Source organism: Procambarus clarkii, chromosome 16, assembly GCF_040958095.1.
Source record: "Procambarus clarkii isolate CNS0578487 chromosome 16, FALCON_Pclarkii_2.0, whole genome shotgun sequence".
In the NCBI taxonomy this organism is placed as follows: domain Eukaryota; kingdom Metazoa; phylum Arthropoda; class Malacostraca; order Decapoda; family Cambaridae; genus Procambarus; species Procambarus clarkii.
In genome coordinates, this window is record NC_091165.1 from 33,832,684 (window position 1) to 33,845,874 (window position 13,191).

Below are 13,191 nucleotides of genomic sequence, written 5' to 3' on the forward strand. Positions count from 1 at the left end.
CAAGCCTCAAACCTCACCTCTGGACCATGAGGGTTTGAGTCCAAGCATTGCTTCAATTGATTTTCTCATTGATGTATCATGTTAGTGTAATTTCCTTGTGTATTTGATGCTGGAGCATGGTGGAGCATGGTATTATCTATACCAGAGTGCATGGATGTTATACTTAAAACCTGGACTGTCTTCAGTATGGGCCTCCATATGTCCTGTAGATTGAGTGGAATCCTAGGTTGTGTAACTTAAACCATGTCATGGACCAGAGGTAAGTTGTGCGGCTTGGCAGTACCCAAGTCGAGGGTGTGAATCCCTCATGTTGCTCCAATTATTCTCCTCACTGTGCCTTCCTGAAACCACTATGCTGATATAGTGCCAAACTACTAGGTGCCATCAGTCATAAATTGTTTAAGGCCTTCCAAGGGCCACGAGCCAGAACCTGGCCCCTCAGTAAGAGAGGTTCAGGGAGCAGTGACATGTATGATAAAATTTCTATGAATATATTCAAGTCTGTCTGCCACTGGGGAAGACACCCAGGAAGTCACAGACAAAATAGGCCACTGCTGGTTAGAAATGAGTGACCTCCAAACCATCAGAATAACTACCTCCTGCAATGTAAACAAACAGAATTTCACGAGACTAGTGTGAGCTCGTTCACCCCACCTCATTTTGGGGGGGGGGGCAGCCCGGGTCAGCCAGCTGCTCCACCCTGAGTTCTTGCTGATGGTAGTCAGTGCCTGGCTGCCCTCGTAGCCAGGCACATTGGAGTCAGTGCCCTGGCTCCAATCTCCTGTCGTCAGCTAATTGGTGTTTTGCCTTTGGGACTGATCCTGTGTGAACTGTGTTGTAATGTGTGAGCAAGGAGTTTAGCATACTCAGGGTTTCCTTATCTGTGTGCCTTTAGGCTGTTAGGGTTGTTTTCCTGGAGTGTTCGGGGATTGCTCCCTTAACCCTTAAACCGCTCATATTTAAAGCTTATTGGCTTCAGCGTCTTGAGACTTTCATCAAAATATTTTCAGAAATTGATTTTAGACAAATTTGTTTAAAAGAAAGTTTTGTTGTTGATTAGAGCAGCTCCTATTAACTGGAACTGATAGATAATGCAGTAATAAAGAGATGCAAGCACCTGTCTGATGCTCAAAGAAGAAGAATAGTAGTAAGAAGTGTCCACAAAGTGGATATGCAGCTGGTGCCTTTATAGCATTGCTATAAAGTATGTTATAATAAATAATAAGTATGTTATTATGCTATATTTTGTTTTATATCATATAAATACATTGCCCAATGTTAATATCAGTTAGGAATGGAAGGTTAGGGGAAGGAAAACGCCGATTCTAAACCTCCGCTGCCTTGCGGCCATACCCCTCTTTTGGGAAAGGCTTCAGGAGTCAACCTCGAGGAAAAATCCGGAGTTGGAGCCCCTAAGGCAGTTCGTTGTTGACTTCGACCTCGTTCTGGCAGCTGCTGGAACCAGGTGAATTGGCATTTGTCTTTCCATTGGATAATTTCAGCAACGTTGAGAGGGGAGGATCTGCTGCATGGGTAACAGCTTCTCCTCCATACCGACTTGCCCAGGTTTTGCCCCCTGGAGTGAACCAGAGCGCAACTCCATAGTCTCCCGAGACTGAAGGATGCCTTCTACTAATATCAACTACTTTCATCAATGTCATCATCAATGTTCATCAATTTTTTTTTTTTTTTTTTTTTTTTTTTTTTTTTATTATCTGAATTTCTTGTAACCTTTACATCCTGGAGAGTGCATACCTGTCCCTAAATATGTGAAGATAGAATGAAATTGGTCAACAAATAAATCAGTCACAACTCGCAGAACTTGGGACTTTGAAATTTTTTGGGCTGATTTTCTGGGGGGAGCCTCGTCGGCTTCCCGGATTTATACCAGGTTGATATGCTAATATCAGACTTTGGCATCAGTCATGTGTATGGAGTTCTAGGGCCTACCGGGGACCACCACCAGAACCTGGCCCCCTTAGAGAGGCACAAGGAACTATGGCCTATAGAAACCCCCCGTGTGGTTGGAAGCATTCTATGTCTGCCATCGACCGGGTCAAGCATCCAAAAAGGTAAGCATTCCAAAACAAACCCCTATTCTGGTTAAAATTGCTACCAAAGGCCAAACTAGTGGATAGAACTCCCCAAAAAGAAACAAGAAAGCGAGCATGACGTCACCTGTCGCCGCGCCGCTGTCTGCGCAGCTCCCCCTTCCTAGGAGGGGGAAGGGGGAGCCCCAGACCCTTGTCTGGCTATCCATCCTTCAGTTCTGAGGCTGATGGTATAGGCAACATTTGTGTGCTCCAGCTCCTGTGGTTGTTTCAGCACTGTACCCAGAGTGTGGTGACTGTCTTCTAGGTGGTGTGCGAGCCGGGAGTGATTCCCCAGTACTCGGGCTGCATGCACCGAGGGTTTCCTCAGCGCATGCAAGTGTAGCTACAGGATGAGAGTTACGCTCGTGGTGTCCCATCTTCCCAACACTGTCATATAACGCTTTGAAACTACCGGCGGTTTTGGCCTCCACCAGCTTCTCACTTGTTCCAACTGTCTACCACTCTGTTTGCGAAAGTGAATTTTCTTATATTTGTTCGGCATCTTTGTTTAAATAGTTTAACCCTTAAAGTGCGCATCACTTCATATGAAGTGTAAATCGTTTTACCAGTCAACTGCGCTTCACTTCATATGAAGTGTAAATCGTTTTACCAGTCAACTGCGCTTCACTTCATATGAAGTGTATGGGTACCGCGCACGATTTGAATGGCCCGCGGTGTAGCTGGGGGTCCCATACGCTGCCCAGGGGCTCTAGTAAACAGCGGCCATTTTGAAAAAAAATCCCGCTCACGATCCGAAGGCATGGGAGGCCTCAGTTTAGCGAGAGTCACCATGGCGAGCGCACGGTCAAACGCCTCACGGGCATGCACCACTCAGTCCCTCACCCCAGAGCAAATAGCCCACGAATTATTCTCTGAAGGTGAAGAAAGTGTGTTTGACGATTCAGACAACGATGAGGATTATACACAGTTGTCGGGTGATAGTAGCAGCAGCAGTGAAAGTGAGAATGACCGCCATGCCATAGCGAGGCCTATACGCTCACCGATGCCTCCTCGCCCAGTTTCTACCCCAATTCTACCACGACCTCACAGTTCCTGTGGATATTTTCTGTTTGAGGGTGACGAGTCAGAGGGAGGTGACTCCTTTTCTGGGTTTAGTGACTCAGATCAAAGTTTTATTGAGCCTGTGGCTGGTACCAGTGGTGTAACTGGGCGAGAAATTGTCGCGTCAGCAGCATCTCGCCCGGCCAAGCGCCACCGCATGGCACCACATGAGGGACCAAGACCCTCGTGTTCACGTGCATCGACCTCACGTGCACCCACCTCACGTGCACCCACCTCACGTGCACGTAGCCGCCATGCTTCTCGCAGACGGTATTCAGCTCCTGGTCGCCGGTATGCATCGCTTCCTCGCCGTCTTTCCTCTGCATCTCGCAGGAGGCCTGGTGTACTTGAGTGGAGTGATGGTGACGATTTTATTCCTAATATTCCTCACTTTGACGATAATGAGGTAGGGATTACAAACCTTTTCCCTAATCAAGGTGAGGACATGGCTGAGATGGAATATTTTACAGCATTCTATGATGAACCACTCATGGAATACATTGTACACCAAACGAACCTGCATGCTGCTTACCTGATTGAGAGGGAAATCACAGAATTTTCACGACTGCAGCGTTGGAAAAATACCACAGTGGCGGAAATGTATGTGTTTTTGGCACTCTGTTTGTTGATGAAGCACTGTCACAAACATGCAATAAATGACTATTGGAGCAAGGACAAGACAATACCAACACCTTTATTCGGGAAATATATGTCCCGAGACAGGTTTCAGATACTCCTCAGGTGTCTACATTTTGGAAGTGTTCAGGACCGAACACCTGATGATAGACTGTGGCGAGTGAGGCACTACATGAACGATGTTATTGGAAAATTCAGAGATTTTTACGTACCAGCACAGAAGCTGGTGGTTGATGAATCTCTCATACTTTTCAAGGGACGTGTTCCATTCAAACAGTACATTCCCTCAAAACGAAACCGATTTGGCCTGAAATTTTTTGTTCTTTGTGATTGTGAGACAGGATACGTGTTACACATGATTCTGTACTCGGCTAGTGATGTAGACATTCCCGGTAACGACGAACATGGATTCTCGGGGAGTGTAGTGAAGACCATCATGGCTCCGTGGATGAACAAGGGACACATTTTATACACAGATAATTACTATACAAGTCCCTTGCTAGCTCGGTTCTTGCTGGAAAATAGAACCGGATTGGTTGGTACAGTAAAGCCACAACGAAGGGAAATGCCTGTGTTTGACAACGACATTGCAGTTGGTGAGTGTCAGAGAAGGAAAAGTGATAACATTCTGTCAGTTCGGTGGAAAGACAAAAAGAGAGGTGAACTTGTTGACAACAATTCATGATGGAACAATGGTGAACAGTGGGAAAGTGAGCCATAAAACAAACGCACCACTATATAAGCCAGACTGTGTTTTAGACTATAATATCAACATGCGGTTGATTGATAAATCAGACATGATGATTGGCACTGCAGAGTGTGTGCGGAAGACATGTAGGTGGACGAAAAAAGTGTTCTTCCATCTTGTGGACATGAGCATGCTGAACTGTTTCAACATGTACCTTGTGAGAACTGGACGTAAGCCCACTTTCCGTGACTTTGTATTTGATGCTGCAATACAGTTATTAGGAAAGTTTGCAAAAGATGTCCCAGGTATTCAGCGGCCCATCATAAACCCACTGTTGCAGCATGCTGGTACTCCACGCCTCGCTCACACTGAAGGCTTCCTAGCACACAAACTTAAGTATTTGCCACCTGGTGTGAAGCGTGCAATAGCCCAACGTGATTGCTTGGTGTGTAAAACAACGACACGTAGAGACAAGAAACGGAAGCTTGTGCAAACATGGTGTGAAACGTGTGGTATCCCATTATGTGCTGTCGACTGCTTCAATGACTACCACAGTCTAGAAATCTTCTAAGTGTGCTTCAAAGTGTGTATAGCGTGTGCGAGTGTGTAAATATGTAAACATATAAGCAGATACCGTGTGCGTGTGTGTAAATATATACAAATATAAGCAGAACATACAATATAATAGACTGTAATGACATATTATATTGCCGTAATTGAAAACATTTGTGTGCGCCTGTGTATACTCAAATATGCAACAATTATTGATACAAAATATGTTCAAACAGTATTTGAAACACATTTAGTGAAAAAAAATTAGATAAAATGCGCTTAGACATTGTAAATAAATAGCGCGAAAATATATTTGTGGCAACTCTGGCAGTTTGAGGACCGCGCGCAACACCTCCCGGGCGTGTACTGCATGAGCAAACATGCAGATTGTAACGTCATCACCATCCTTCTCGGCTCTATTGCAACAAAAGTAAGTACAATAGAATTTTTTTTTTATTTTTCCCGTGATCAGTGAACAGAACTTAACAGATTAGCAAAAAAAAAAAATTTTTTTTTTTTTTCAAAATGACATGCGCCTGTGTGGATGGCAGGATATTAGACCCCGAGCATGTTAAGGGTTAAATCTATGACCTCTTGTTCTTGAACTTCCAGGTCTCAGGAAATCTACCCTGTCGATTTTATCAGTTCCTGTTACTATTTTGTACGTAGTGATCATATCACTACTTTTTCTTCTGTCTTCTAGTTTTGACATATTTAATGCCTCTATCCTCTCCTCGTAGCTCTTGCCCTTCAGTTCTGGGAGCCACTTAATAGCATGTCTTTGCACCTTTTCCAGTTTGTTGATGTGCTTCTTAAGATATGGGCCACTCAGAAGCTGCATATTCTACCTTTGGCCTAACAAAAGTCGTGAACAATTTCTTTAGTATTTCGCCATCCATGTATTTAAAAGCAATTCTCAAGTTAGAAAGCGTGGCATAGGCTCCTCGCACAACATTCTTTATGTAGTCCTCAGGAGATAGTTTTCTATCTAGAACCACCCCTACATCTCTTTATCAGAATTCTTTAACTCTTCAATTGCGCATCGCATCATATGATGCTTTGCCCGACTTGCAGTAAATTGTGCATCGCATCATATGATGCGTGGGCATACCGCGCATGATTTGAAAGGCCCGCAGGGTATAGGGGGCCCCCATACGCTACCCAGGGCCTATAGTAAACAGCCGCCATTTTGAAAAAAAATCCAGCTCGCGCTACCATCGCTTGGAAGACCTCAGTTACCCAGCAGCCACCATGTCGAGCGCACGGCCGAACACTTCCTGGGCACGCCCCACGCAATCACTCACCCAAGAGCAAATAACCAGTGAATTATTTTCCGATGGTGAGGAAAGTGACTTTGATGACTCTGATATTGATAAAGACTACACACAATTGAACGATGTTGATAGCACGGACAGTAAAAATGAGATACAGTCGCCTCCCATGGCGAGGCCTATACGCTCACCCATGCCACCTCGCCCAGTGTCTACCCCAGTTCACCCTCGACCACACAGTTCCTGTGCTTATTTAGAGTCTGAGGATATTTTCGGTGACGAGTCAGAGGAAGGTGACTTTTTCTGGTTTTAGTGAAGTGGAATCAGAACATAGTGTTACCGAGCCTGGTGCCAGTACCAGTGGTGTTACTGGGCAAGATTTTGTCGCGTCAACAGCGTCTCGCCCAGCCAAGCGCCACCGCATGGAACAACATGTGGCACCAAGAGCCTCATGTTCATGTGCCTCTACCTCACGTGCACGTAGCGGCCATACTGTGCGTAGATGGGCTTCAGCTCCTGGTCCACGGGGTGCATCGCTTCCTCGCCGTAGTGCCCCTGCTGCGTCCCCTGCTGCGTCCCCTGCTGCGTCCCCTGCTGCGTCCCCTGTTGCCTCCCCTGCGTCTCTTGTTGCCTCCCCTGCGTCTTGCAGGACACCAGGTGTACTAGTGTGGAGTGATGGTGCTGGTTTTATATTCCGAATTCCTGCCTTTGACAATAAAGATGTTGGGATTACAGATCTTTTCCCTGATAATGGTGATATGAGTGAATGTGATTATTTTACCGCATTCTATGATGAGCCGCTCATGGAATGTATTGTACACCAAATTAACCTTCATGCGGCTCATTTCATTAGAAAAGAGATAACAGAATTTTCACGCTTGCAACGTTGGAAAAACACCAATATAGGTGAAATGTATGTGTTTCTTTCAATATGTATGTTGATGAAACACTGGAGCAAAGATCTGACTATTCCAACACCTTTCTTCGGGAAATATATGTCCAGAGACAGATTTCAGATACTCCTCAGGTGTGTGCATTTTGTAACTAATGAGGACCGGACTGAGGAGGATAGACTTTGGCGAGTGAGGCACTATATGAATGAGGGGATTGGAAAATTCAGAGATTTTTACGTACCAGCACAGAAGCTGGTGATTGACGAATCCCTTGTACTATTCAAAGGACGTGTTTCATTCAAACAGTATATTCCCTCCAAACGAAACAGATTTGGATTGAAATTCTTTGTACTGTGTGACTGTGAAACAGGATACGTGTTACACATGATTCTGTATTCAGCTAGCGATGTAGACATTCCCGGTAACGACGAACATGGTTTCTCTGGTAGTGTGGTGAAGTCACTGATGGCACCATGGATGAACAAGGGCCACATCCTATACACAGATAATTACTATACAAGTCCATTGCTAGCTAGGTTCTTGATTGAAAATAGAACCGGGTTGGTTGGCACAGTAAAGCCACGAAGGGAAATGCCAGCGTTTGGCGGTGGACTTGCAGTTGGTGAGTGCCAGGTACAGAAATGTGATGAAATACTCTCAGTATGGTGGAAAGACGAGAGAAGTGAACCTGTTGACAATTCATGAGGGTACAATGGTGAACAGTGGCAAGGTGCACCGTGTAACGAGAGAGCCAGTATATAAGCCAGATTGTGTTCTTGACTACAATCTCAACATGCGTTTGATTGATAAGGCTGACATGATGATTGGCACTATCGAGTGTGTGCGGAAAACATTGAGGTGGACGAAAAAAGTGTTTTTCCATCTTGTTGACATGAGCATGTTGAACTGCTATAATTTGTATCTGGTGAAAACTGGATGTAAACCTATTTTCCGTTCTTTTGCTTTTACACTTGCAACACAGTTATTAGCAAAGTTTGGTCAAGAAGTCCCTGGCATACGAAGACCAATCATGAACCCAGTGTTGCAGCATGCGGCAACACCCAGGCTCGCTCACATAGATGCCTTTCAGCAACACAGACTAAAGAATTTGCCACCAGGTGGAAAGCGTGCAAGAGGCCAACGTGCTTGCATAGTTTGTAAAACAACAAAACGAAGAGAACAGAAACGTAGAATGGTGCAAACATGGTGTGAAGGGTGTGGAGTTGCATTGTGTGCTTCAACGACTACCACACACTCCAAGACTTCTAAATGTGCAATACTAGTGCAAAAACCTGTACATAGTGCGTGCTAGTGTGTACATATAAAATAATGAACATTGTGATTACTGTACATAATATAATGCCGTAATGGAAAACGTTTGTGTGCGCATGTGTATACTCGATGTGTGCAACATATATTGACAATAACTGTCAAGTGACATTATGTGCAACATAATTAGTGACTAATATTGCAAAGAATACACGCCTAGACACTGTAAATAATGACGCGAAAATAAATTGTGGCAACTGTGGCTGCTTAAAGAGCGCACGCGATGCCTCAGGGGGACACAGTGCATGGGCGAACATGCAAACTGTGACGTCATCATCCATCTTCTCGGCTCAATTACATTGCCGGTAAGTACAATTGAAGTTTTTTTTTTTCCCCTGTGATCAGGGAACACGACTTAACAGGTTAGGAAGAAAAAATTTTGTTTCGTTTGCGCCTGTGGGTGTCAATCAGTATATAGCCATGCACCATTTAAGGGTTAAGGATTTCTCACATAATATATAGGTTGTGTGGGGTTTATGTTCTCCTATTCCACATTCCATAACATGGCATTTATTCACATTAAATTCCATTTGCCAGTGGTGCTCCATATACTTTTGTCCAGGTCTTCTTGAGGGCATGACAACCATCTAAGTTTCTTATCCTTCCTATTATTTTAGCATCATCAGAAAACATGTTCATATAATTCTGTATTCCAATTGGTAGATCATTTATGCAGACAATGAACATCACCGGTGCAAGAACTGAACCCTGTGATACTCCACTTGTGACATTTCTCCAGTCTGATACATTGCCTCTGATTACTGCCCTCATTTTTCTGTCAGTAAATTTTTCATCCATGTTAGAAGCTTACCTGTCACTCCTCCAATAATTTTCCAGTTTCCAGAACAACCTCTTATGTGGAACTCTGTCTTAAGGTTTTTTTAGGTCCAGATAGATGCAGTCAACCCAACTATCTCTTTCCTGTAAAATCTCTGTGGCTCTATCATAGAAACTGAGTAAATTCAATACACAGGATCTTCCAGATCAAAAACCATACTGTCTGTCTGATATTATACTATTTCTCTCCAGGTGTTCTACCCATTTAGTTTTGATTTTTTTCTAATATTTTGACTATTACACTTATCAACGATACAGGTCTATAATTGTAGGGGTCTTCCTTGCTGCCACTTTCGTAGATTGGAACTATGTTAGCCTGTTTCCACACATCTGCCATGACTCCTGTACACAGGGATGTTTAAAAATCAGCCGAAGTGGTATGCTGAGCTCAACTGCACATTCTTTCAGAACCCATGGTGAAACTCCATCTAGGCCAACTGCTTTGTTCTTGCTTAGCTCCAAGAGCATTTGTTTCATTTCGTCTCTAGACACCTCTATGTGCTCTATGTTGTTCTGGAATTCTTATTGTCTGGTTCCCTGAAGTAGAAACTCACTTTGGAACTTTTATTTAATGTTTCACATACTGTATATCCTTTTCATTTTCCGTGTATCTGTCCCCCATTTTCAACCTCTGAGTATTATCCTTTACCTGCAGCTTGCTTTTAATGAATTTATAGAAAAGGCCTGGATCTGATTTACATTATTCTGTTATAACGTTCTCAAAGTTCCTCTCTGCCTCTCTTCTTACTGATGTGTAGTTATCTTGAGGTTATCTTGAGATGATTTCGGGGCTTTAGTGTCCCCGCGGCCCGGTCCTCGACCAGGCCTCCACCCCCAGGAAGCAGCCCGTGACAGCTGACTACACCCAGGTACCTATTTACTGCTAGGTAACAGGGGCATTCAGAGTGAAAGAAACTTTGCCCATTTGTTTCTGCCTCGTGCAGGAATCGAACCCGCGCCACAGAATTACGAGTCCTGCGCGCTATCCACCAGGCTACAAGACCCCTTACGAGATGCGAGTTGTTTCTCGCATCTTTGTATCGCTGGTATGTTTGGGGGTTTGGCCTCTTTCTATAATGATTCCATTTTTGTGTCTTCTGATCTCTGGCTCTCTCAATTTCTGTTGTACCAATCCTGTTTCCAGGTTGCATCTTGTTTTAGTATGATTGTATGTATGCCTTCACCGTATATTTTGCAAAATATGGCATACATCTCATTTACTTCCTTACCTAGCAACAAGTCTGTCCAATTATACCCATGAAAATATTTTCAAGTTCCCCATAGCGTTCTCTCTTGAAATCGAGTAACAACTGTTTCAATGTCCGCGTTCTCTACTAGATTATATCGCAAAGCGTGTTTAATATCCAATAGGACGTGATCACTCTTTCCCAAGGGAGGAAGGTACTGGATGACAAATACCTATTCTTCTTTCTGGTGAATATTAGATCCAGTATTGATGGAACATCCCCTTCCCTCATTCATTCTTGTGGCCTGCTTGACGTGTTGATACATGAATGTCTTCAAGATGAGGTTTACAAACCCGCCTGTCCAAATGTCCTTCTGTTCTTGCCTCGTAGGCCTCCCAGTCTATTGCCTTAAAGTTTAAGTCCCTCAGTACCAATAATCGGGATTTATCTTTGTCAGCTCTTACCATAATCTCTCATGACCATTATGAGGCCCTCTTGTTTGTCATCCAGTTCTTCCTTTGTCCATGTGTTGCTTGCTGGTGAGCTATAGGCATTTAAAATTATCAGCTTATCTTGAGTCCAGACCAGCAATGCGATTATGTCAATATCTCGAGGGTTTTCAATTATTAACTCTTACATTCAGATGTACTTTCACCAGCACAGCCACTCCTCCTCCCTTTCCTAGTTTTTCCTGTCACGTCTCCAAACCGAGTAGCCCCTTGGGAATACGACTTCATTTAAAATATTTTCTTCAAGTTTCGTCTCTGTTAATGCGACAATATCTGGGACTTTGAGCTGAATTATATCCTTCAGCTCCAATATTTTCGATCTCACTCCATCTATTTTCAGGAACATGTTCCCCTTCCCTTTGTTCTTTACACCCCCTTCCTTTAATGATTTTGTTGCTTTGTCTTTATGTACCATTTCACAAGCTTTCCAGTCCCTGACACTGTGTAGAAAAAATAATTTCTTTCTCTTTCATTTCTATCCCCATTTAGATGTTTTGCTTCCATGAGGTTCATTTTCAGTTTTTCTCTGTCTTCCTTTGAGAGGTCTTGTCTTATTGACTAAAGTTTGCCATCTTCATCACATTACAATTTTCTGGCACTCCAAAGGACTTCTGTCATCTGCTTCACTCCATTAAACGTCACCCTTAACCCTTAACATGCTAGGGGTATAATTTCCTTTCTTCCCCACAGGCGCATGTAATTTTGAAAAAAAAAATTATTTTTTCTTCCTAACCTGGTGTAGCGAAAGTGTTAACACTTTCGCGCTATCTGGACGCGCCGGCGCGTCCCGTTTCGTCTAACGCTAACGCATAGTGGACATAAAGTTGAGTCCTCTTTTAAAATATTTGTATAAAATTCAATTTTTATCCGATTTACTTTGGGTTTGTTTCAAACTGCGCGCTATGAGGCTCTCTTTCTCACCACTAGGCTGCATGGTACAATAAGTTCATGAAAGGTGTGGATAACTTCGATCAAATGGTATTTTGTCCCAAACGGGTTGCAGGTGGGTGACTTTAGCCGTTTATACTGGTAATGCTTCCCCCATATCATGTATTATATGCATATGTCTGTTTAGGGAATTTTATTCCGATCAATATACAACCAAAAATAACTGTGTGCAACAAGTATAAACTTGACAAACATAACAAAAGTAAAAACATTTCGTGTGTGTTTGACGCTCACTGATATGTTCCAGCGTTGTTTTATATTTGGCGCTATTCTAACTTACGCTTTGTTGATATTTTTTACCTATGGGCTCATAGAACATTCTATTGCGAACACATTGACACAAAAATGAATGACGTACATAGAAAATTAATGTCATGAGAGTGAAATAAGTATAAACTTTCAAAGCGCCGTGCGTCGTCCCGTCACCGATACCGGGTAACAATTTCACCACTTCCCACACTCTTGCGGGCGGGCCGCATCATTATTCTACGCTTATATTCATATCACCGTGTTGGGAATTTCATTGCGAGTCCATTGATACCAAAATTAACGCTGTAGAATAAGTGTGGAGGTGATTACAATCCCAAGAGTAAAAACATTTTGTTGCTGATGGGCGCTCACGGCGAGTCATCTTCGTAGTTATTTATTTGGTGCTGGTATCCCTATACGTTTCGTGACTTTTTTTACTGATGTTCTTCTAGAGAATTTTATTGCGAACACGTTGGTACCAAAATGAAATACGTAGCATGAGAACTAAGGTCAGAAGAGTAAAAAGAGTATACACATTTTTGTTTTTACGCTTAAGCGATAAAAACGCAGCGCGCACATTCGGTTGGCTGAGTGACCTTTGCGGAGAGCGCGAAAGTGTTAATTTGTATTCACTGATCACGGGAAAAATACTAAAAAAATCGTAAGTGGCATATATTGCCCGCTATAGGGCGGGGAAGTCTGGCAAAAAATAGGCGCTGACTCAGCGTGCGTCCCAGGCGGTCTGTTGCTCACCGGCCGGAGTTGCCACAAAGAGATAATTACCTAATTATTTCAATGTCTCATTTATTTTTCATGTTTTTTTTGCTGTAATATTATTCAATAGTGTGTAGTTTGATATATTTATATAATAAAATGAGTGAATAATTGCTGTACTCAAAAATATGGTGTGCATATTGTTGATTCAATTATGTTCATC

The 13,191-nt window shown here is 43.2% G+C and overlaps 1 protein-coding gene across 1 annotated transcript in view; it reads left to right on the forward strand.

The window, feature by feature from the left end:
• The window catches only part of LOC123760115 (uncharacterized), a 226,604-nt gene that overhangs the window by 209,919 nt on the left and 3,494 nt on the right, over positions 1–13,191 (forward strand).